This window comes from Oncorhynchus kisutch, linkage group LG20, assembly GCF_002021735.2.
Source record: "Oncorhynchus kisutch isolate 150728-3 linkage group LG20, Okis_V2, whole genome shotgun sequence".
Taxonomy (NCBI): Eukaryota; Metazoa; Chordata; class Actinopteri; order Salmoniformes; family Salmonidae; genus Oncorhynchus; species Oncorhynchus kisutch.
In genome coordinates, this window is record NC_034193.2 from 42,132,955 (window position 1) to 42,156,761 (window position 23,807).

Sequence of the window (23,807 nt, forward strand, 5' to 3'; positions counted from 1 at the left end):
GTTTTATGATATTATGATTTATTGCAGCGCAAATTCCCACGGCTAAAATACTGACCCGGGGGCGATGAGCAACACTCAATGTCCACTTCACGTAATCAGAGCTAATAGAAGAAAGTGGTAGTTTTATTGCCCAAGTTCTAAAGTGGATATTTCTCCTCAATTATAAGATTATGATAATTATAACAAGTCGGCAAGAGAATCCTTGGCCATGAAATGTATTTTCCTCTAAAATGCTTTAGTTCACACCCCCTCATCAGCTGTTAGCACTACACAAAACTTTAGTCACAGCTAGGAGACATGTCCATAGTCAAAACAGCCAATTTCAAACGGATGTTTTCTAATTGATAATTGTATTACTTTACATACAGTATGTTGTGAAGGATCATGGACTCCAATTGCTTCCAATTACCCCAGGCCACGCACCTTCCCTACACACCTGTTCGCACTCCCTTAATCACCTCTCCTCTCCCTTTTTCACTCCTCTGTTCCCTCATATTAGCAGCATGTCTCTACCTGAGCACGACTAATGGGTCATTTGAAGTAAGTGCCTAGTTATTGTTGGAGATACTATGGGCATATGCTGCCTTAACTTTGCCCTATGTTATCTCTTTTATATAGCCATGTGCTCAGTTTGATAATGCTAATGCCCTTTTTATGTTTAGTCCTGGCAGCCTCCTTAGTTTGTCCCGTTTCCTGTAATCGTCATCTGGCACTACTTTGTCATGCCTGCACCTTTTATGTTGTGTTCCTAATGTTTCCCTTTTGTGTCCTTCTTCCAGACCACCACATCCTTGTTATCCACCTCCAATCTCCAAGGGCTTACAAGCCACAACTCCTAACCCATCCATCAGACCTGCCTACTTACAAGTCCCCCCCCCCCCCCCCCCCCCCGTGTGTGTGTGTGTGTGTGTGACCCCCTAAACCTGGATTCCTTCTCCACTTCATTTGCATTCTGACCGGTGTGCCATGGTAGCAACAACAGTCCTGAACCTATCTTACAGTCCGTCCAAGTCCATTTCTTCAATATACATCCAATACGTTATGTATCCTCTCGGGTTCATAAGCCATCTTCTTATGGTATAGTAAACATTTGGCAGGAAGGAGAGCTTTTGACATAAACATTACTCCCAATTACAAATGTCATTTGAATCAGTGCCCGCATTCTGTTTCGACCCTTGTTTGCTGGCATCGCACACAATCTACAAATTACTAACCTGGGAAGATGACTGCCATTTCACCCATAAATCTCACCCATAAAATATGGCCTAATGGTGCAGTAAAGAGAACACTCTTCCATGATACTCCTCGGGGCGTTCTGTTCGCTACACTCTGATTTCACCCCTACAGATGTTGTTAGGGAGGAGAAAGGGCGACTGGGAGGGAACGGGAACGTGTTCAGAGCTGGAGGAGTCTACACTACAGAGGGAGGAGTGAGTGCAGAAGACGTTCATTTTTACTTTCAAATAAGAAAGAAACGTCTAGACTTAACCGTTCATTCAGCTTCAGTATTCTGATTAGAGTTCTGATTATTGCATTCCGAATGCGTCTACATCTAAACGTGTCGACTGTCCGGATTCCCTTTTCCCGCACTATATTCAAATGCCAGTATGCATTCTACAAACTCTGGAATAGGCTAAATAGGCTGTAGCTAACTAGCCAGCTAACTACTGTAGCTAACTAGCCAGCTAACCTCTGTATCAAGCTAGCAAGCAACGCTAAAGGGATTGCAAACGGGTTAGCATAACTCTATTTTTTCTTAATATTAGCTTATCGGCTAGCATTTCAGGCCAGCAAACATGTTCCTCACAGGCTAAGAATGTATTTCCTCCAACGTAATGATGAAAAGGTGTGTCTCGGGCCCCAAAACACATTTTCTGAGATTTGTGGGAGGAGTGCTAATGATGTTTGCCCACTGTATGTGCTTTTGGTAGCCTTATTGCATACAAACAGAGGAGAAATCCATACACAATGCATCCCAGATTACAATCAGACAACAAAGCGACTTTTGTGCATTTAGACCAGTCTTTTCAATGCGAACTTCGTATTCTGAGAGCAGAAGTCACATGTAAGTGTCAAGTGTAGACATGACCAAGGACTAGTGAGACAGACGGTTCCTCTTTTGATGACAGCAGACAGGAGCAGATATGCCTCTCTTCTCTGTATCAAAGTACTGTATTACCACAGGAAACACCGCTTTTTTGTAACACAGCTTTTTTTTCTTTGCCAAGAAAAGCAAACAGTCCAATTAGGTGTTGGTGTTTGGTCAATGTGTGTGTCTGTAGTGGGTCTACACTTTCTTATTTCTTTGATATACAGTTGAGTCTAATTTTGTTAAAGAACAATGGTTTCAACTTTTTCTGGAAATCTGGATACCAACTTTGAATAGTGACCACGTGTCGCCTCTCTCAAAGACTCCCCAAGCCAGCCACCCGCAAATGACTTTCACCACTACTCACTCCACCAACACGCCGCTCTGATCATCTCCACCAGTCACCACTGGAAAGTAGCTCGTTACGGCGGCGAGACACACAAGATTCCTTTTAACAAAGCGTCGGTCAGATCGTTAGCCCCTTTCATAGCACCTCATACAAGTATTACCCTTCAGGATTGATGAACATCCTATTATGATGAGCTGTTTCCTCCCAGGGATGCTGCTGATGAGAAAATGGCCGCCCTGCTCCATCAATGTTCCCACACCATTTGTGGGCCTGAGACTGAAGCCATCTCCCAGGAGAGCGGCTGGCTGCTCGCATCAGCAGTGTCATTTATTATCTACGAATATCTCCCTGACGTAGGCAACCAAAACAAAAACGCCAGGACAAAATATCAAGTATGCCCTAATCGATGACAACGGCACTCCACTGGGGTTTAAACGTATTTTTTTAAGCTTAGATTGGTTCCTGAAGGAGGCAAGTAAAAAGCGCGACAGGTTGATGAGTGGTGAAACTTGTTGGCTGTGGTCTGATTTGTTACCATTCTCAACAAAGTATGTACTCCTTCACTCTAATGGATTGGACTGTTCAGTCAAACTGTTGAAAAGCCATCACTTGCCCGGTAGTCAGCCCTGCACCTTTAGACTGTCCCAAGTATATATTCATTGAACGCGGGTCACCTCACGTTCTGTTTATATACTGTTGTTTACTCACTGTGTATGCACATGTACTATATTCTTGACATAGCTCATCTTAATATACCTAGTACTGTACATAGGGGAGAGTGGGGTAAGTGTTTTGTTTTTACATACACCATTTTTACATTAAGCATCATTCCATCAAGGAAAACAAAGATTTCTACATATATTTCAAGGTGTTGTGTATCCATGGAAATAATCCAAATTCATATAAACATTCGTTTTGAAAACAGCTTGGCCCCAAAAAATTGTCTCTTGGCACAAATACTTCCTTTTTAAAACCATGTCTATCTTTATTTCCCAAACACAATTCAACACAATTACAATTGATATTTTTGTCTTTTAAGCATCTTTTAACAGAGGCTTAACACCTCTAATAACACCAACGTTACATAGGCCCTGTTGTTACCTTCTATCCCAGTGATAATGTCTTGCACTGGGAAGAAAACTCTTAACTCCTCTTGCCGTTGGCTCGACCATTGGCTCAACTTACCCCAAGGAAAACATTTTGCTACCTTACATTAACAGTTACAAGGATGCACTTTCATGCTAGGTTAGAACCTCATGTTGAAGCTTATCTATAAAAGTATCTACTTTGGTTTAGATACAAGCATCATGAAATGTCTTACACAAATTAATCTGTTTTAAAAAAAACCTCATTTGCTTACCACGTTTTCCATGTGATTTCTTACTTCACACCCACTGGGGCGCCATGCCCAGGCAATCAGAATTATTATTTTTTCCACAAAAGGCTTTATTACAGACACAAATACTCCTCATCCCTGAGGCCGGTTGGACGTACTGCCAAATTCTCTAAAATGATGTTGGTGTCGGCTTATGGTAGAGAAATTAGCATTAAATTCTATGGCACAGCTCTGGTGGACATTCCTGCAGTCAGCATGCCAATTGCACGCTCCCTCAAAACTTGAGACATCTGTGGCATTGTGTTGTGAATAAACTGCACATTTTAGAGTGGCCTTCTATTGCCCCCAGCACAAGGTGCACCTGTGTAATTATCATGCTGTTTAATCAGCTCCTTGACATGCCACACCTGTCAGATGGATGGATTATCTTGGCAAAGGAGAAATGCTCACTAAAAGAGATGTAAATGAATTTGTGCACAACTTTTTAGAGAAGCTTTTTGTGCGTATGAAACATTTCTGGGATCTTTTCTTCCAGCTCATGAAACATGGGACCAACATTTCACACATTGTTTTATATTTTTGTTCCGTGTACTCTGAATGATCTCTCTATTGCTTGTTTCGATTAGTTTGATTATTTGTGTATTTATATTGTATTTGCAAGAAACTCTACTGCATTATTGGAGCTAGCAACATAAGAATTTCACTGCACCTGCTAAAACATCTGCAAATCTGAGTATGTGATCAATAAACTTAGATTTGAACACACAAACATCTACCAAAAACTTTCCAGTAGGACCATAAGCACCGTGTCAGTTGACCTGGCAATGACCCTTAGTCAAAGTCCATTACATTGGTGTAAGTAAACGGCAAAGAGGAAGTTTTCACTCCATTCCTACCCAAAGCAAACACACTTTATCCGGCAACTGTTCCACTATTGTCTTAGCTGTAGTTCTTTAGGAAGTAGATGGAGTTCACTAAACATCCCTTTCAACAGGCATCGAGAGTCACGCTGCTAAAATGAAACCTGAAACATTCTGTCACTCTGTCGTTCCATGCGGCACACGCGTCAGCTCAACTTATCTTTCTGGACGGCGCTGCTTTGAACAACTTCAAAGTGTGTGTATCTGAAAAGTAAACTAACATGCTGTTATTGACTTTCACAACCTGTCAGAAACTGGTTTCAACAAGCTCAACAGCAGCCAGCAGGGCTTGACTCCCTGTCAGAACGAGGTTTGTTGCTGAACAGAGCTCTAGGTGACAGGCTGAGATACACTTATCAACAGAGAGAGCTTTGTGGTGGGCGGCACAGCTGTTAATTCCAGGTGACTACCTCATGAAGCTGGTTGAGAGAATGCCAAGAATGTGCAAAGCTGTCATCAAGGTAAAGGTTGGCTACTTTGAAGAATCTAAATCTAAAATATATTTTGATTTGTTTAACACTGTTTTGGGGTTACTACATGATTCCATACGTGTTATTTCATAGTTTTGATGTCTTCACTATTATTCTACAATGTAGAAAATAGTAAAAAATAAAGACAAACCCTGGAATGAGTAGGTGTGCCCAAACCTTTGACTGGTACTGTATGTGGAACTGCATAATTATATATTTTTTTACTTTGAAACCATTTTAAAATGTTAATCTCAATTATTTATAAAGACACGTATGAAAAACTTAAGTTTCTCTTGTAAAAATACATGTATAATAGCAACAACTTAATTGTGTTTCTGATACAGACATTTAATTAAATTGTAATAAATAATTAAAATAAATTCCTATTAAATAGAAAAAGTGCATTAACCCAATGTTGGCAGCCTACGTGTGGCCAATATTTTAGCCCGCATTAGGCCCACATCGTGTCAATGTGGACATGTTTTCTGGGGTGCTGAGGCAGCCGTTTTGTAATGGCATTACTTACATGGCCTGAGGGCTCAATCACTGTTGGGCAACCAGGGAAAGTTATTATGGGGAAAGTTTACCTCAAAAGATGAAGACAACAAAGTAACCCCTCCATCTTTGACAGTTTTGCTCAGTATGATGGCCTGAAGCTACACAACATGTAAACATACACCACCAACACAGCAAAGGCAAAGACGCAGCAAAGACACAACTTGAACCTTGCAGGAGATGGAGTGGGGATTTTCATATGGTGGTTAGCAGTGGCAATTTTAGCATGTAACTCTTTGTGGGATTGCATGCCATCAAAGCCACAACACAACACTAAATAATAAATTAATTGCACTATAACGGTAACAAACTATGCCCACAAACTGTTAGGGCCTCCATAAAGCTGTCCCAACACCTTACCACTGCTATACCTGCCTTTCAGCAGAGCCTTGTCTGGCAGCAAAACAGTTCATTCAGCCTCATTTACTGCCTTTAAAAAAAACATAGCTGATATGGCTTGCTTAAACAAATGTGGTTTCTACTGACAATTGAAATGTACTGTACAGACTACGGCATAAGAGGCAATCCGTCATTTCGATTAAGACATTAATGAGCGAGCGACGATGGACGTAACGTTAGTCAATATAAATATTTGTTCAGCACTTTTGAAATGTACAGCGACGGAATTCAGAACATGGGCCGTTCTTACAGTGTACTCTGTACAACAAGTCAGAACCGTAGGATAAGTAAATGGGGCGTATAAATCAATCAATCAAATGTATTTATAAAGCCCGTCTACATCAGCTGATGTCACAAGGTGCTGTACAGAAACCCAGCCTAAAACCCCAAACAGCAAGCAATGCAGGTGTAGAAGCACGGTGGCTAGGAAAAACTCCCTAGAAAGGCCGGAACCTAGGAAGAAACCTAGAGAGGAACCAGGCTATGAGGGGTGGCCAGTCCTCTTCTGGATGGAGATTATAACAGAACATGGCCAAGATGTTCAAATGTTCATAGATGACCAGCAGGGTTAAATAATAATCACAGTGGTTGTCGAGGGTGCAACATTTCCAACTTGTTGTGAAATCTTTATGTCCAATGGCCGATGAGCACCGATATGTTTTATCTAGAATTTCTCTTCATATGACAAGGATTAAAAAGGATTTGCCAGTAGATTGTCGACTTGATTCATAATGATGACTGCTAACTAAGACTTTGAAAAAGAGATGTTGAGTCCAATCAAAGCTACTGTAGATATAACGTGATTTGACATCATGTTATCTGTGGCCGATGACCAGGACCCAAAAGGCTGAAATTCTGGATGTCTACCCTTACTAAGAACATAAACTTGGCGATGACGTACTGTGCCCATGAGTGACAGAACACTGAGCCAATCACGGCGCAACGCTCCTATTTTCTGCCGGCTCGCCCCACCACCACAGAAAGCACTGAGCTTGGCTGAAACACCTGCATTTTGGAGCTGCCTTACTCAAGAAAACAAAAGAGACCATGTGTGTATGCAGCTTTATTAACTGAATGATCTTTTTTTTTTTACATTGTTTACAAACTGAAATGTGACACGTATTAATGCCAAAATAACATGCAAACAGGCAAGCCCCCCAAGAAAAAAATAAAATAATATATATATATATTATTTTTGTTGCTAAAAATGTGGAGCTAAAAACACCTGCCCTGAATAACGGGTCACCACTGGTGGTTAGGGTTGCTTAGAGTTTGCCAAATTTTTGTAGCTTTCCCAAAAGGATATCTGGAAAACCTCAGAATTTTGGGAAAGTGGAGTTTTGCAACCATGCTCTCGCTTTGCTACAGTGCAGACATACAAGTAACTATAACTGTAGTAAAACAGTATCATAACAATGCTTATTCTCCTCATCGCAACAGAGCACTCACCCAAGCACTCAGACATGAATCCACAGAGGATTATCGGTTCTCGCTAGCAATCAGACATCCAGCTATTAAGTGCAGCAACTATAAATGTCATCTTACTGTTGATAAACTTGACAGTTAGAACCGTTCAGAAATCATCATCACCCTTTAATATTGAAAGTAGCCATCCACATACATACCTTGTCTTGCCTGGATCCTGGAATATGAACTGATTGCTTCTGTTTCACTTTTGTTATTTAACAAACTGTCAATACGGTATTTCCTGTAAACCCTTTGTAACAATGTCTTAACATGAAGTCACTTCTCTATTGGAAAGTGGACTTTCCCTGTTGTTACGTCACCCTCTTTATATATTCTGTATATACAGTTGACGTCAGAAGTTCACATACACTTAGGTTGGAGTCATTAAAACTCGTTTTTCAACCACTCCACAAATTTCTTGTTAACAGCCTATAGTTTTGGAAAGTCGGTTAGGACATCTACTTTGTGCATGACACAAATCATTTTTCCAGCAATTGTTTACAGACAGATTATTTCACTTATAATTCACTGTATCACAATTTCAGTGGGTCATACACATACACTAAGTTGACTGTGCCTTTAAACAGCTTGGAACATTCCAGAAAATGATGTCATGGCTTTAGAAGCTTCTGAGTCAATTGGAGGTGTACCTGTGGATGTATTTCAAGGCTTAAAAGAAATCAGCCAAGACCTCAGAAATAGAATTCTAGACCTCCACATGTCTGGTTCATCCTAGGGAGCAATTTCCAAACGCCTGAAGGTACCACGTTCATCTGTACAAACAATAGTATGCAAGTATAAACACCATGGGACCATGGAAGGAGACGCTGAAGGAAGGAGACGCATTCTGTCTCCTAGAGATGAACATACTTCGGTGCGAAAAGTGCAAATCAATCCCAAAACAACAGCAAAGGACCTTGTGAAGATGCTGGAGGAAACAGGTACAAAAGTATCTATATCCACAGTAAAACGAGTCCTCTATTGGCATAACCTGAAAGGTCGCTTAGCAAGGAAGAAGCCACTGCTCCAAAACCGCCATGAAAAAGCCAGACTACGGTTTGCAACTGCACATGGGGACAAAGATCATACTTTTTGGAGAAATGTCCTCTGGTCTGATGAAACAAAAATAGAACTGTTTGGCCATAATGACCATCTTTATGTTTGGAGGAAAAAGGGGGAGGCTTGCAAGCTGAAGAACACCATCCCAACCGTGAAGCACGGGGGTGGCAGCATCATGTTGTGGGGGTGCTTTGCTGCAGGAGGGACTGGCGCATTTCACAAAATAGATGGCATCATGAGGATGGAAAATGATGTGGATATATTGTAGCAACATCTCAAGACATCAGTCAGGAAGTTAAAGCTTGGTCGCAAATGGATCTTCCTAATGAACAATGACCCCAAGCATACTTCCAAAGTTGTGGCAAAATGGCTTAACATCTGATCAAAATCAAAAGTAACAGTCAGTATCTGGTGTGGCCACCAGCTGCATTAAGTACTGCAGTGCATCTCCTCCTCATGGACTGCACCAGATTCGTTCTTGCTGTGAGATGTTACCCTACTCTTCCACCAAGGCACCTGCAAGTTCACTGACATTCCTGTCTTGCAGGAAATTACGCACAAAACGAGCAGTATGGCTGGTGGCATTGTCATGCTGGAGGGGCAGGATGAGCTTGGAAGAAGGGTACCACATGAGGGAGGAGGATGTCTTCCCTGTAATGCACAGTGTTGAGATTGCCTGCAACGACAACAAGCTCAGTCCGATGATGCTGTGGCACACCGCCCCAGACCATGATGGACCCTCCACCTCCAAATTGATCCCGAGTACAGGCCTCTGTGTAATGCTCATTCCTTCGATGATAAACGCGAATCCGACCATCACCCCTGGTGAGACAAAACCATGACTCGTCAGAGAAGAGCACTTTTTGTCAGTCCTGTCTGGTCCAGCAATGGTGGGTTTGTGCCCATAGGCAACGTTGTTTCCGACAATGTCTGGTAAGGACATGCCTTACAACAGGCCTACAAGCCCCCAGTACAGCCTCTCTCAGCCTATTGCTGACAGTCTGAGCACTGATGGAGGGATTGTGCGTACCTGGTGTAACTCGGGCAGTTGTTGTTGCCATCCTGTACCTGTCCCGTAGGTGTGATGTTCGGATATACCAATCCTGTGCAGGTGTTGTTACACGTGGTCTGCCACTGCGAGGATGATCAGCTGTCCATCCTGTCTCCCTGTAGCGCTGTCTTAGGCGTCTCACACTACGAACATTGCAATTTATTGCCCTGGCCACATCTGCAGTCCTCATGCCTCCTTGCAGCATGCCTAAGGCACATTCGTGCAGATGAGCAGGGACCCTGGGCATCTTTCTTTTGGTGTTTTTTAGAGTCAGTAGAAAGGCCTCTTTAGTGTCCTAAGTTTTCATAACTGTGACCTTAATTGCCTACCGTCTGTAAGCTGTTAGTGTCTTAACGACCGTTCCACAGGTGCATATTCATTCATTGTTTATGGTTCAATGAACTATAGCATGGGAAACAGTGTTTAAACCCTTTACAATGAAGATCTGTGAAGTTATTTGGATTTTTACGAATTATCTTTGAGAGACTGAAAAAGCGACGTTACTTTTTTTGCTGAGTTTAGTAGGGATCTGAATCCATAGGGTTCCGGTCAAAAGTAGTGCACTACATAGTGAATAGGGTGCCATTTGGGGCACCGCCATGCTTTAGTGGAGTAGTTGTTATAGAGTGCTGTGCAGCTGCTTGAAATATGAGAAACCTTGTAAGCCCTGTGTAAAGAATGCCGTAGTATGTCATGCTTCAACGAGGACAATTTGTTGATGCCACTACCCGGCTCAAATCAATCAGTCAGTCATACAGCATTTCTATAGAGCTGAATTTCTATACTGCTTTACAAAGCTATTAGTCACAGATGAACGCTTAGCATTCAACGCTGCACGTAGATCTAAAGCACGTTAGATAGGAACCCTAGAATGAGCATACAGTGACAAACCAGCATTTCATCAGTGCTCTGTGTGGAGGTGGAAGTGACAGAGCCTCAGGGACACTGGTACCAGAGACAGTTCTCTCTGAAAACCTCTTCTCTAATCTGTATTCCTCTCTCCTCCTCCTCTCCACATCTCTGCTGTTGTTCCGCTTTTCCCTCCGGCACCCACAGGACTGCCCGACTGAAATAAGGGGATTTCTCGGTGGCCGCGTTTTGTTATCAATCCTTTTAGCCATGCTCCTCTGTCCCTGTCTCACTCCCTCTCCACTTCTCTCTCTCTCCCCCCCCTCCACTTCTCTCTCTCTCTCCCCTCTCCCTTTATCTCCCTCTCTCTCCCTTCCTTACTCCTGCTCTCCTTCCCCATCTTGGTGCATTGATCGGCGGGCCTCAGACATTGTGAAAGACTCCAGCCACCCTAGTCATAGACTGTTCTCTCTGCTACCGCATGGCAAGCGGTACCGATGCACCAAATCTGGAACCAACAGGACCCTGAACAGCTTCTACCCCCAAGCCATAAGACTGCTAAATAGTTAACCAAATAGCTTCCCGGACTATCTGCATGTGCACACATCTACCTCAATTACCTCGTACCCCTGCACATTGACTCTGTACTGGTACCTCGTGTATATAGCCACGTTATCGTCACTCATTGTGTATTTTTTACGACTTTTATTATTACGTGTTTTACTTTTCTAGTTTTTCTCTATTTCTGTGTTGCGGGGAAGGGGCCCGTAAGTAAGCATGTCACTGTTAGTCTACTCCTGTTTTTACCAAGCATGTGACAAATAACACTTGATTTGTCTGAGCCAAGCTCCCTTAGGCACCTAGCCACGTGGATATACTGGCCTGCTACAGGGCCTCCTGTTTTAATGAGAGAAAGAGAGAGAAAGAGAGAGAGCAGAGAGAGAGAGAGAGAGAGCATAGAGAGAGAGAGAGCGAGAGAGAGAGAGAATAGAGAGACAATAGAGAGAGAGACAATAGAGAGAGAGAATAGAGAGAGAGAGAGAGACAATAGAGAGAGACAATAAAGAGAGAGAGACAATAGAGAGAGAGAGAGAAAGAGAATAGATCCAGATAAATAATTACCTGTGCTGTGGTGGAATCCCTTTGGCATTTAACATGAGGCCCATGTCTCACAGCTGAATGGGAGATTTATGTGTGAAAGTCAGGGGCCGTGGCTCATACCCATGCTGGTGGCAGGTGTGTGTGTGTTTGCAGGGGCTAGTTCTGTAGTGAGAGATGGGTAATGCAACTGACAGGCAGGAGAAATGGGAAAAACAGTAGGAATCCTAATGTCTTACAAGCTGGCGGGTGAGACGGAATCAATGTAGGAAGGGTGGAAAGTGAATAGAAGGGGATAAGACAACGAAAGAGGTGGGGGGGGGGGGTCTCTAGGTAGAGTAGAGAGAGTCGGCTGTGGAGCTGTGATGATGGATCAGTAGAGACACTGCAGTGAAAACCTCCCCTCCTGCCTGTACAGACAGAGACCAGGTGTATTGATCTATCATACCTACCACTTGTAAAAATAAACAGAACCCCAAATCAATAGATTCGCTGTTCCTTTCATATGGTAGTTGGTGAAAACGAAAATCACATAAATCGATGAGCGCTTCCTGCTTTCTGCACTCTGGATCATTTGTTGTGAATAGAGACGTTTTAAGAGTGTGGCAGTTCATCCGTTTGTTGAACAACAAGGGGCTGAGCCTGCAAATTACTCCCTTCAGCCCCCAACTTTCCACCCCTTGAAACCTAATGTCTACACTGACCCTCATATGTGTTCAGCGTTTGTAGTGTCCTGAGAATTCCTGTCTGGGTCAGTACACAGCGCCATCTCTGCAGCCAAGCATATTAGGGCACAATGGACTTGTCTCATAGCCCCGAGTAGTCAGTTGGAGTGTGTGTGTGTGTGTAAATACTGGAAAGACTGTGTGTGCGCATGTTTGTGCGAGTATCTAAGTGTGTAAACGTGTGTGTGTGTGTGTGATACTGTGTGTGTGTCTGCGTGTGTCTCTGTGCGGGCCTTGGCCTTGATAGAAGCAGTGCAGGCTGATGAGCTGTGTACTGTAGAATCTTTTCTCTTTGTTTTGCATCCCATTGCCTCCTGGCCCATCAGCCGATCAATAATGTAATTCTTAACCAGTCAGTGCTGTGCCGGGTTGAGACTGCAGTAATTACCTTCTCCATTGTCGGACCACATCTCCCATTATACTGTAAGCAGCTTTCATTAGCCTCCTCTCTACTGCCACTGCCAGGCCCTGCCAAGGGCCAAAATACATACTCAGGAAGTCATCATGTGCGCGCACACACCAACTCAATCTTATACTTGCAAATACATTCACATACACACACACACACACACACACACACACACACACACACTCAATTTGGCAGCCAGTGTACCCATCACAGAACACTGACTTGGTAATGTCCAATGTAGTAATTATATTTCTATGTGGCTGACCACCCAGTGGTCAGAGTATATTAGCCTGGAGTCAGAGACAAAGAGCTAACAAATCTCTGTATATATAGTAAGTCCATCTTTACTCAAAGACCTTTGAGCCTGATTCATCTCTTTGACCAACGCTGTCTTTTGACCAATAGGTTTATTCTTGCTATTTGACCAATCAAATTGATTGCCAAATATGGTTTTGACACTGCAGTTATCTGGCTAGATTTCAAGGAGACAATAATGTATTCTCTATAGGCTTGTAGAATTTGTGAAAAGAGCACAACCACAATCCAAAGACCCATTTCATTATATTCTCCCTGAGCTTCTAATAAATGAGTCCTTTTCTTTGTGCTTAGGGATGCGTGGCCCGGCCCGTGAAAAGGAAGTGTGTTAAAAAAGAAAACGTCATCCATCTGCATTCTCTCTGGCACCACACGGTCCACTATCCCCCTGAATCAATGGCAGTGTGCTAATGGTGTCAGGAGACTTCAATTAGCTCTCTGCCACGCTCCGTCGCTCGCTCTGTCCTTTCTCCGGGAGAGGGCCTTAAAATCGTCTGATATACCACAGCCATTAAGTGTTATTGCCCTAATGTCTGTTTAAACAGGATACAGAAAGAGGCAGACAAGGCAAAGACCCTCGGTGCACTCTTCATCATGATGCTGATCCCTTTGGAGTCAATCGGTTCACCCCACAGGAGGTTTGTGGTACCTTAATTGGGAAGACCAGGCTCATGGTAATGACTAGATCAGAATTAGTGGAATGGTATGAAACTCATCAAATACGTGGTTTCCAGGTGTTTGAATCACTCCATTACTTCTGTTCCGGCCATTATTATGAGCCATTCTCCCCTCAGCACAGTAGGTTTTTCTCATGATCTGCCTAAAGCTTGGCAAATTCCTTTGAAAGACCAAGGAATATTATACAGGCTAGACTGTCACTAGCTAGTGTCTGTAACTGTTGTCACCACATCAGGTCAAGGTCAAGTATTGACTTATTCTGTTGTATCCAGACTGTCTAGCCTGTCTGAAAACAGAATGTCATCCTCTCCTGTCTCTGGCAAACCCCTTTGTCTTCAACATGCTGATGCATTGAACTGCGGCAGAAGCTAAATGAACCCACTAAACTGTATTTAACACGGATACCACAGCCACTGTAAGAGAAAACGACCACTGACTCTCATTCCCAAGGTCCATAGAAGTAAGAAACTTCCAAATGGTCGACATACACATGATAATCCATGCAGCACCTGGGATAATACAAAGTAAGCGAAAGGTTTTTGACGTCCTCTCCCCTGACAACTGATGGAATGGGTGTTTAATGGAGGGGGCCCGTGGCTGTTGGCAGTGGAGTTGTGAAAGGTGAGGGCCCGCCAGCCATAACTGGCACAGCTACCACTAACGCCAGCCATTGTGCAACTCACAGGTTGACCACACGTCAGAACCCACCGCTCTCACCAAGCTGAATTCATTTAAGGCAAACTGCCCCTTAAAACCAACTTCTCTGAATTTAAACTGCCCATGTGGCATCGATATGAGTAAGAAACGCTAATTCTAGTGTCAAAATTGGCTACAAATGTAAATAGGATAATTTTGGTCATAAAATCAGTCTCTTCCAAAATAGAGTTTAGTCAGACTTACTTGAGGGTTTGGTTTGGATTACAATTATGACAACAATTCCATTTTGGACCCGTTAACACGTTATGGAACCGTGTTTTCTGTGGAAAGACTGGGCGAGTTCGCTTTGCATGGCTCGGTGCCCTGGGTGGGCAGAGACCTCTCCTTAGGAGGACCAATGGAATGGTCGAACATGAGCAAACCCTGCCCACCTGGGGCACCGGGTCACACAAAATGAATTTGCCCACTGGAACCTCTTCCCCAGACAACGTGTGGTTAGTACTTGCCCTTGTATCAGGAAATAGCTACTCTAGTGATAATGGGCTTCCATGAAGTTGTTCAACAAACGTCGGGAGATGGCCTGGACGTCAAACCTGAGACTAGTGTGTTGGTAAGTCGCTAAGTTTTGTTTATAGCTAGCTAGCTATGTAGCTGCGTTAGCTAGCTAGCGGCATGTCATTATTTGATAGGCTATGCTATGAGAAGCTTTATGAATATAAGCATAAGTATTATGCTCCCATTCATCTATACCGTTATTTTCATGCGTCGCTTAAGTTTATTAACTAACATGCCCATCCATCCATTTTGTGAATTTTACTGCATTTCTGCAAGTGTGTGTTTACGATATATTCATTTGAAGTCGTTATGTTTAGTTTGACTTTGAGCTCCATGCTTGCCAATGTGACACCCCAAATTGAAATGGACAAATTGAAATGGACGTGGCTTCGATTCAGGAGATGTTCCTCTGCTTGGATATCCCCTCCTACCAGGCTGATCATTACGACCAATCGAAGCGTTTGGAGACAAATGTAAGAAACGCCCTTTCAATGGTGTCACCCTGACAACCTGTTTAAGGCTGTTTCCTGACATGTCGATTAAAAGTCACATCTTATTTCTGATATTTCTGCCACCCTTCTTTTAAAGACCCACTCCTCAATGGGTAGGCCTATATACCATTCATTTAAATCAGAGGTGTCAAACTCATTCCATGGTGGGCCGGGTGTTTGCAGGTTTTGGGTTTTTCCTTTCAATTAAGACCTAGACAACCAGGTGAGGGGAGTTCCTTACTAATTAGTGACCTTAAATTCATCAATCAAGTACAAGGGCGGCGCATAAACCCACAGACACTTTGCCCTCAATGGAATGAGCTTAACGTCGTTTAAATGATCAAAACCAGCTGGAAATATCAGAGAGCGGGTCTTTAATACAGACTTTGATTCAACCAGACTCACAGATACCCCGCTGCTTTAAAGGTTGTTGATCTTCTTCTAGGGTCATGTGTCGTCATCTCACTTGTCCGTCTTCCCGATTCACCTACCGCTGGCATGAGATCACGCGTTCCCAGCATGAGCGACCTCGGGATCAGGGAACACCGCTGACAACAACTTTCTCAGATGAGGGGAACTCCATGGCATTCTGTTATTTTGAGTTTTCCCCTGGTCCCCTCCCCTCCCCCCACACCCCCATCTGTGTTGTTACAGGCAATTAAGGGGGGACATAAGTATTCAGCTGGCATGGTGGCATGGCAGCCTGTGCGTGTCATAGCCAATCACATTCAAAGTGACTAAATAAATGATGGAGTGTGGAGTTGAGGGAGAAGAGGGCTTGGTGTTTCTATCATTTTTATGGGCAATATACAGGCCACACACCCCCCTCTGTCTCTTTGACTCTCCCCCTCTGTCTCTTTGACTCTCCCCCTGTCTCTCTCTGACTCTCCCCCCTCTCTCTCTCTGACTCTCTCCCCCCTCTCTCTCTCTGACTCTCCCCCCTCTCTCTCTGACCCCCCCCCCCCCTCTCTCTCTGACCCCTCCCCCTCTCTCTCTCTCTAAAACACCCGCCCATTACTCCGTCATGGAGCATATCTATATATTTCACCACCCTGTATGGATCTGCTTGAATGTGACACATTAAGTCATTTCACACCACTACATCGTGAATGTGAATCCTAACCGGAGAGAGCTGTTTATGGCTATGGAGATTCCTGAGTGTCCTTCTGACTGCGTGGCTAAGGAGCCAGGATGAAATTGTCCCATTTATACACTGTAGTACAAACAAACAGAGGTGTGACTCCGAGAGAGAGAGAGAGTCCAGGATCACACTCACATTTAGTGCACGGGTTGTGATGGGCCCTGGTCAAAAGTATTGCCCTATATAGGGAACAGGGTGCCATTTGGAACATAGACTAGATCTCCCCAATGATGATTCACGGGTTTAATCCAGTCTGCCCCACACCCTCCCACCAACAATGCCTGAGCTTAACACATCACTGCCTCCGCGGGACCCACCACCATTTGTCCTATTTAGGACACCGTCATCCCTCTGATATTCCTAGACAATTCAGGCACAGGGTCTCGCTCTGCCGGCAGGCAGAATTGGGCGGCAAGCCACCATCGAAGACATAGAGCATAACATGGGACACTACCAACTCCAGTTCTTTTTAAAACAAGGTTGAATAGTGTCGTTTAAGTATATTGTTATTCAACAACTTACATCGTCACAAATGAAAGATGAGTAGAAAATGAAAGAAACGTTGTGTTTCTGCCTATCTGACCCGGAAGTAAACCGCGTCTCTGTCTCTGTCTATTGCCGTGTAAAGAGTAGGATTCCATCGTCCCTCTTTGACCTTAAGTACACCACCGGCCTCAATAAACCTCAATTGATTTTGCTATGGCGTTTTATTGCTACATTGAAAACAAGATAGCATCAGTCCTCCTGTTCGCATTTCCACCTCCGGGCTAGCTATGGTTTGTCCAATCCCAGATACTTTGTGCTGTATTGCCCATAGAAATATAATCTATAGAACAGGGGTGCCTATTAAAGTCAATTAGGCTGTAAGCCATTGTGAGTGTACCAGTCAAATTGCCAGGGTTATGGGTTCCAAGACCCTTCTATAGATTCTATTTCTATGGTATTGCCAACTCCTATGGTAGCACAAACGGACCTGTAACCAGGCTAGAGCTATGCTAAATAAGCTATTTAACATGTCTTAAATATGACTTTAATGTCCCAGCAGGGAACGAAGAAAAACTCAGAGGGGGCATGAGGATACCGTTTTGCAGGAAGAAGAGCAGAGGAAGGACCCAGAGTTTTCCAAGCTGGAGTTTTGAAGCTGAAAGATAAGGATGTTTGTGCCCAGCATGAGAAAGCAGGAATCTTCTCAATGAGGTAAAATGCTCATTTTCAGCTCAGATTGCTCTGGCTCCAAACGCTGTTACTTCATCTCTCCGTCCATATTTCTCTCTCCCCCCCCGTCTCTTTCTCTCTCTCTCTCCCCCATATCCCTCTCCTCTTCCGCCCTTTGATATTAGCACTGAGCCCCCACGCAACAGCAGGCAAGACTTTTATTAGGTGTGGTACGGTGTCAGGGAATGGTCACAGCATCAGAACAGGGATGGACAGAGTACAGGCACTCAGAGGAGTACTCACCAAATAAACAACATGCACTGCAGACACCAAACAAAAAACTTCTTTGCTTTCCATAAGTAATACAACTCTTTGATTGACACGGGAAATCCCCCTGCTTCCACCCCGTGGGCCTCACTGCAGCGTAGCCCGGGCATGAATCTCATTATGAATCTGACTGTGCGTGGGACTGGAAGGGAGCCGGAGCTCTGAATAAACAGTGGGGTTGTGAGAGGCTGTCCACCTGGTGATGCTACTCCTCCTTCTAGACTGGATGTCTCAGGCTGTCCGGCTGGCCCACTGTTGGACTGCAGTGAATGAGCAATTGCTATTACAGAGGGAGATCGGATTTGACCACTGTTGGAAAAGGGCTGTCTGTGTATGTTTCTGTGAGGGAGAGTGTGAAGGTCGGTTAGTTACTTTATTTCTTCTTCTGTGATCTCTAGATCACATTGTGTATTAGATAGATTTGGTCTTTCCAATGGGACTTGCCCTCGATATGTTTCCCTTTTCACCCTCTGTTACGCTGTGGGCCTGCGGACCCATCAGTCACAGTCTCATCCTGGGGCCTGTGGACCCATCAGTCACAGTCTTATCCTGGGGCCTGCGGACCCATCAGTCACAGTCTCATCCTGGGGCCTGTGGACCCATCAGTCACAGTCTCATCCTGGGGCCTGTGGTCCCATCAGTCACAGTCTCATCCTGGGGCCTGTGGACCCATCCGTCACAGTCTCATCCAGGGGCCTGTGGTCCCATCAGTCACAGTCTCATCCTGGGGCCTGTGGTCCCATCAGTCACAGTCTCATCCTGGGGCCTGTGGACCCATCCGTCACAGTCTCATCCTGGGGCCTGTGGACCCATCAGTCACAGTCTCATCCTGGGGCCTGTGGACCCATCAGTCACAGTCTCATCCTGGGGCCTGTGGACCCATCAGTCACAGTCTCATCCTGGGGCCTGTGGACCCATCAGTCACAGTCTCATCCTGGGGCCTGTGGTCCCATCAGTCACAGTCTCATCCTGGGGCCTGTGGACCCATCCGTCACAGTCTCATCCTGGGGCCTGTGGACCCATCAGTCACAGTCTCATCCTGGGGCCTGTGGACCCATCAGTCACAGTCTCATCCTGGGGCCTGTGGACCCATCCGTCACAGTCTCATCCAGGGGCCTGCGGTCCCATCAGTCACAGTCTCATCCTGGGGCCTGCGGACCCGTCAGTCACAGTCTCATCCTGGGGCCTGCGGACCAGTCAGTCACAGTCTCATCCTGGGGCCTGCGGACCCGTCAGTCACAGTCTCATCCTGGGGCCTGTGGACCCGTCAGTCACAGTCTCATCCTGGGGCCTGTGGACCCGTCAGTCACAGTCTCATCCTGGGGCCTGTGGTCCCGTCAGTCACAGTCTCATCCTGGGGCCTGTGGACCCGTCAGTCACAGTCTCATCCTGGGGCCTGTGGACCCGTCAGTCACAGTCTCATCCTGGGGCCTGTGGACCCATCAGTCACAGTCTCATCCTGGGGCCTGTGGTCCCATCAGTCACAGTCTCATCCTGGGGCCTGTGGACCCATCCGTCACAGTCTCATCCTGGGGCCTGTGGTCCCATCAGTCACAGTCTCATCCTGGGGCCTGTGGACCCGTCCGTCACAGTCTCATCCTGGGGCCTCTGGACCCGTCAGTCACAGTCTCATCCTGGGGCCTCTGGACCCGTCAGTCACAGTCTCATCCTGGGGCCTGCGGACCCATCAGTCACAGTCTCATCCTGGGGCCTGAGGACCCATCAGTCACAGTCTCATCCTGGGGCCTGTGGACCCATCAGTCACAGTCTCATCCTGGGGCCTGTGGACCCATCAGTCACAGTCTCATCCTGGGGCCTCTGGACCCATCAGTCACAGTCTCATCCTGGGGCCTCTGGACCCATCAGTCACAGTCTCATCCTGGGGCCTGTGTGGCACCTCTGGTCCCCTCAGCCCTCCAGTCAACACACTGACTACACCGTCGCGGTACCCTGTCGATTTACAGCACCGCAGCAGTTAGTTTGTGTTCATAAAAACAGATTTTGGAAATGTAGAAAAACTGACTATTTCGGAGATCGATGGTTTTATTAAAGATTCCTTGAAGCAAGATTATTCAACAGATGGAGATAGTGATATATTATACTGTATATAATTACGGACTGAGGTGGTGTCAACTTCAACTGCGTCGTTCCACTGTTACAGAGGTCTTCACTGGTAGGCTCTTTAGCTTGCTGTATGTATGAAATACTGGAACGAGCGGCTCAGTGAAAACGAGAGGCATTGTAAGTACGTGTGTGTTATTATCAGGGTCAGAGAATGTCAGCTCTCCTCTGCTCCTGTACTGTGATCCTCCGGGGGTCCTGACTCACTATATGATGAGACTCATTGTCATACTCATCTGGGGATATTACTACGTATATATATCAAAAGTATGAAAAACACCCCATATATACCCATATCCCCATCCCATGTATCATGATACTGACATTGTTAAAGAGTGAGTGGGATCATTTAGAATGAAAATTCCATGGTGGATCTGTTGCGGCACTCATCATTCTCCCCTTGTTATGCTGTGCTGTTTTATCACAGGCGAGCTTGACTTCTTTAAAGATCTTCAGTTTCTCCTGCAATGGCTTCAGTTCACTCTGGACTTCCTTCTATAATTGAGGTAAAACATGCCAGTGTACCCAAGAGTACAGATTAGACAAAAGGCTGTATTCAATCCGTATCGAGGAAGTTCAGCGTTACAGCGTGGTTGTAATTTAAATGCGTTAGAGGACACGCAAACGGAAATAACCTTTAAATGTCTATTGCGCAATCTGTAACACTTCAGCAATACAGATTGAATAGATCCCTACATTCGTAGTTTAATAAGTATTTCCCTCTTCCAAATATCTAAATGTTGGGGAGACTTTTAAAATGACCACATGTTGCCTACCTCATGATCTTTTGCAGCTTCATCTATGGCGATGCAGTCATGACCTTTGTGTTCCCTTGAATCATGACACACCGAACAGAAAGCCTGGTTCATCCTTCCGACAGAAGAGCTTGAGTTGCTCACAGTGCAGACTGCAGAACACCTCAGACCCCGCTAAAGCTCTCTGTCTCCTCTTCCTTTCAGAAGGCTTCACACAGGTTCTTTACAGACAGGTTATTAGGAGGCTCATACTTTGAGGATCTTCTCCTGCAGACGGGACACTCTTGAGATCCGCTCTCTTTCCAGAATCCCCGCAGACAGGTTTTTACAGAAGCTGTGGCAACACGACATGACGACAGGATCTCTGAAGATGTCCCAGCACACAGGACAGGAGAAATCCTCAATGGGGAGAGACACTTTTGCAAGCCACTTTTCACACTTCGCTCTTCTGGAACGTCAAGCAGAGTTTGCTTTCACTTTTAAAGACTCACCCTGTTCGTTCTCAGAGCTACAGTTTAGTGGAATGGCAATCATCTATTCCAGTATCTGCGCTAAGACGTTGAGATTCATTCAAATTCCTGTGTCATGAACCTTGTTCTGGTTTTGGACTACAGGCAAATAAACAGCAATTACAGAGTGCCCGATGTTACCGCGCTGCACTAAGTTTAACTTAACCTGTTAAAAGACTTCCTGCACCACATGAAATAAGAATCTTTGAGATTCTGGTTGTAATGAAAAGCACTACGTAAAACACATCTGTTATTAGGTGTGTGAGGGCAGAGCAATGCCAGTACCTGAGAAAGATTTAGATTTGATGTGTGAGAGAGTGAGTGACATAAAGAGTTTCCAGGGTGTGTGTGCTGTAGCTAGAGAGCTGGGCAATCATCACACTATTTGGACACACTCCCAGCAGGAGGTGTTGAAACAGGCCTACCTCAGTGTCATATCCCAGCCTTTTTGTATTATTCCAACCCTCAACCTGTGTAGGGAAATCTGAATTACGGAAGAGATTGGTTGGTTGGTTGGTTAATTTGAGGAGACGTAGAGGTGTCATCCCCTTGCTTTCCAGCTGCCATCATTGTCACACTAAGCATGGAGAGACAACAGGACGCCCGTGTGTGACTGTCACTCATAAAACATACTACTGCTCAGCCACTGAGAGAACTGAACTCTACTATGCTGGGACCAACGTGTGTGTGGTGTGTATGCGTGCCGTTGTAGCAGCAGCCTACTCCTTTGTGTAAAAGTGTCAGATTGAGATGAGAGGGAAGTATTTGCATGTTTATTACACCTGAGATTGAGAACGCCTCTTGAATGTTTATGTACACACACACACACACACACACACACACACACACACACACACACACACACACACACACACACACACACACACACACACGCAATAAAATCAAACCTCCGACACAGAAAAAATGTAAATAAAAATGTGCTCCTCCCACTGATTTCCCTCATTCATTACAGATGGGTCAATGTCCGTCATTGTTACGCCTGATCTCTCTTCTCCACTCCTCCATCGATTCCCTTCATCCCTCCATTTGTCTGCATCGCTCCCCCCTCTTTTAAAAATATTTTTACATCCATTAGTCCAAAGAAAGGGATTGCTAATTGGATTAAAAAGCTGTTGCAATGAGAAACGATAGAACGGTCAGTTAGGAAGGAACAGAGGGTGTGTCCCAAATAGCACCCTATTCACTCTTTAGTGCACTACTGCTGACCAGAGCCCTATGGGTCCAGGTCAAAATAGTGCAACGTATACGGAATAGGATGCCATTTGGGACACAGACAGAATGATGAACGATTATTCATTAGCTTCTTTTTTTCAGTTACAGCTCAGCCTTTAATGAATTGTTTTTGGTTTGTTTATCTCGACTCTCGGACACCCAATTAGCCAAGGAGAAGAGGAGGGCGAGGAAAGTGAAACTGATCGTTTAAATAGGCTTACTTGTGGCTCTTCCTGTCTAAACTTTACTCCATCACAAAGGACTGACAAGGTGACAGTACTCACCTGATAGGATCCACATTGCTTTCATCCTCTGTTCAGATTCGCGCCGGTAAATGTGAAGGACACAAGTAGAAGACGATCGAGATGCAGCCTGAATCGTATTGGTGTACTCTGTTGGCTGAGGAGTCCTAAACCTGGGTGAGCTGGGCTGAGTTGGGCTAGGTTTGGCTTGGCACTGAGCCCAGAATCAAAGCTACCGTTTGTCAACTAGCTAGCTCCCAAGCCAAACATGGACATATGGATCATGTGTGTACTCTGTCTACAAAAGCTACACTCGATTATAATCTGTTTCTCATAATTCCCCTCTCCTGTATGGTTTCTATTTACATGGTTAACATACCATGGCAAAAGCCTTTCAGTAGTGACAGTACATTCCGACCTGTAGTGTTCCTTAAGGCGCCATTGTGAATTCAATTAGATCTGTAGCATTGGCAGTGTCACACCCTGATCTGTTTCACCTGCCTTTGTGATTGTCTCCACCCCCTCCAGGTGTCGCCCATCTTCCCCATTATCTCCTGTGTTTTTATACCTGTGTTCTCTGTTTGTCTGTTGCCAGTTCGTCTTGTTTGTCAAGTCAACCAGTGTTCTTTGTGTTCAGCGCCTGCTTTTCCCCAGTCTCTCTTTTCTCGCAACTCCTGGTTCTGACCCTTGCCTGTCTTGACCCCGAGCCCGCCCGCCTGACCACTCTGCCCGTGCCTGCCTGCCTGCCGTCCTGTACCTTTGCCCCGTCTCTGGATGACCGACCTCTGCCTGACCCTGAGCCTGCCTGCCGTCCTGTACCCTTGCCCCGTCTCTGGATGACCGACCTCTGCC

General features: G+C 45.0%; 1 long non-coding RNA gene across 1 annotated transcript in view; it reads left to right on the forward strand.

Moving 5' to 3' along the window:
• The window catches only part of LOC116355527 (uncharacterized), a 32,705-nt gene extending 9,504 nt beyond the window's left edge, over positions 1-23,201 (forward strand). Inside the window, exons 2-3 of the long non-coding RNA XR_004204562.1 lie at positions 17,659-17,810; positions 23,034-23,201. This is a non-coding gene — a long non-coding RNA (uncharacterized LOC116355527). The remainder of the gene's footprint in view (positions 1-17,658; positions 17,811-23,033) is intronic.
• Positions 23,202-23,807: the final 606 nt, after the last annotated feature.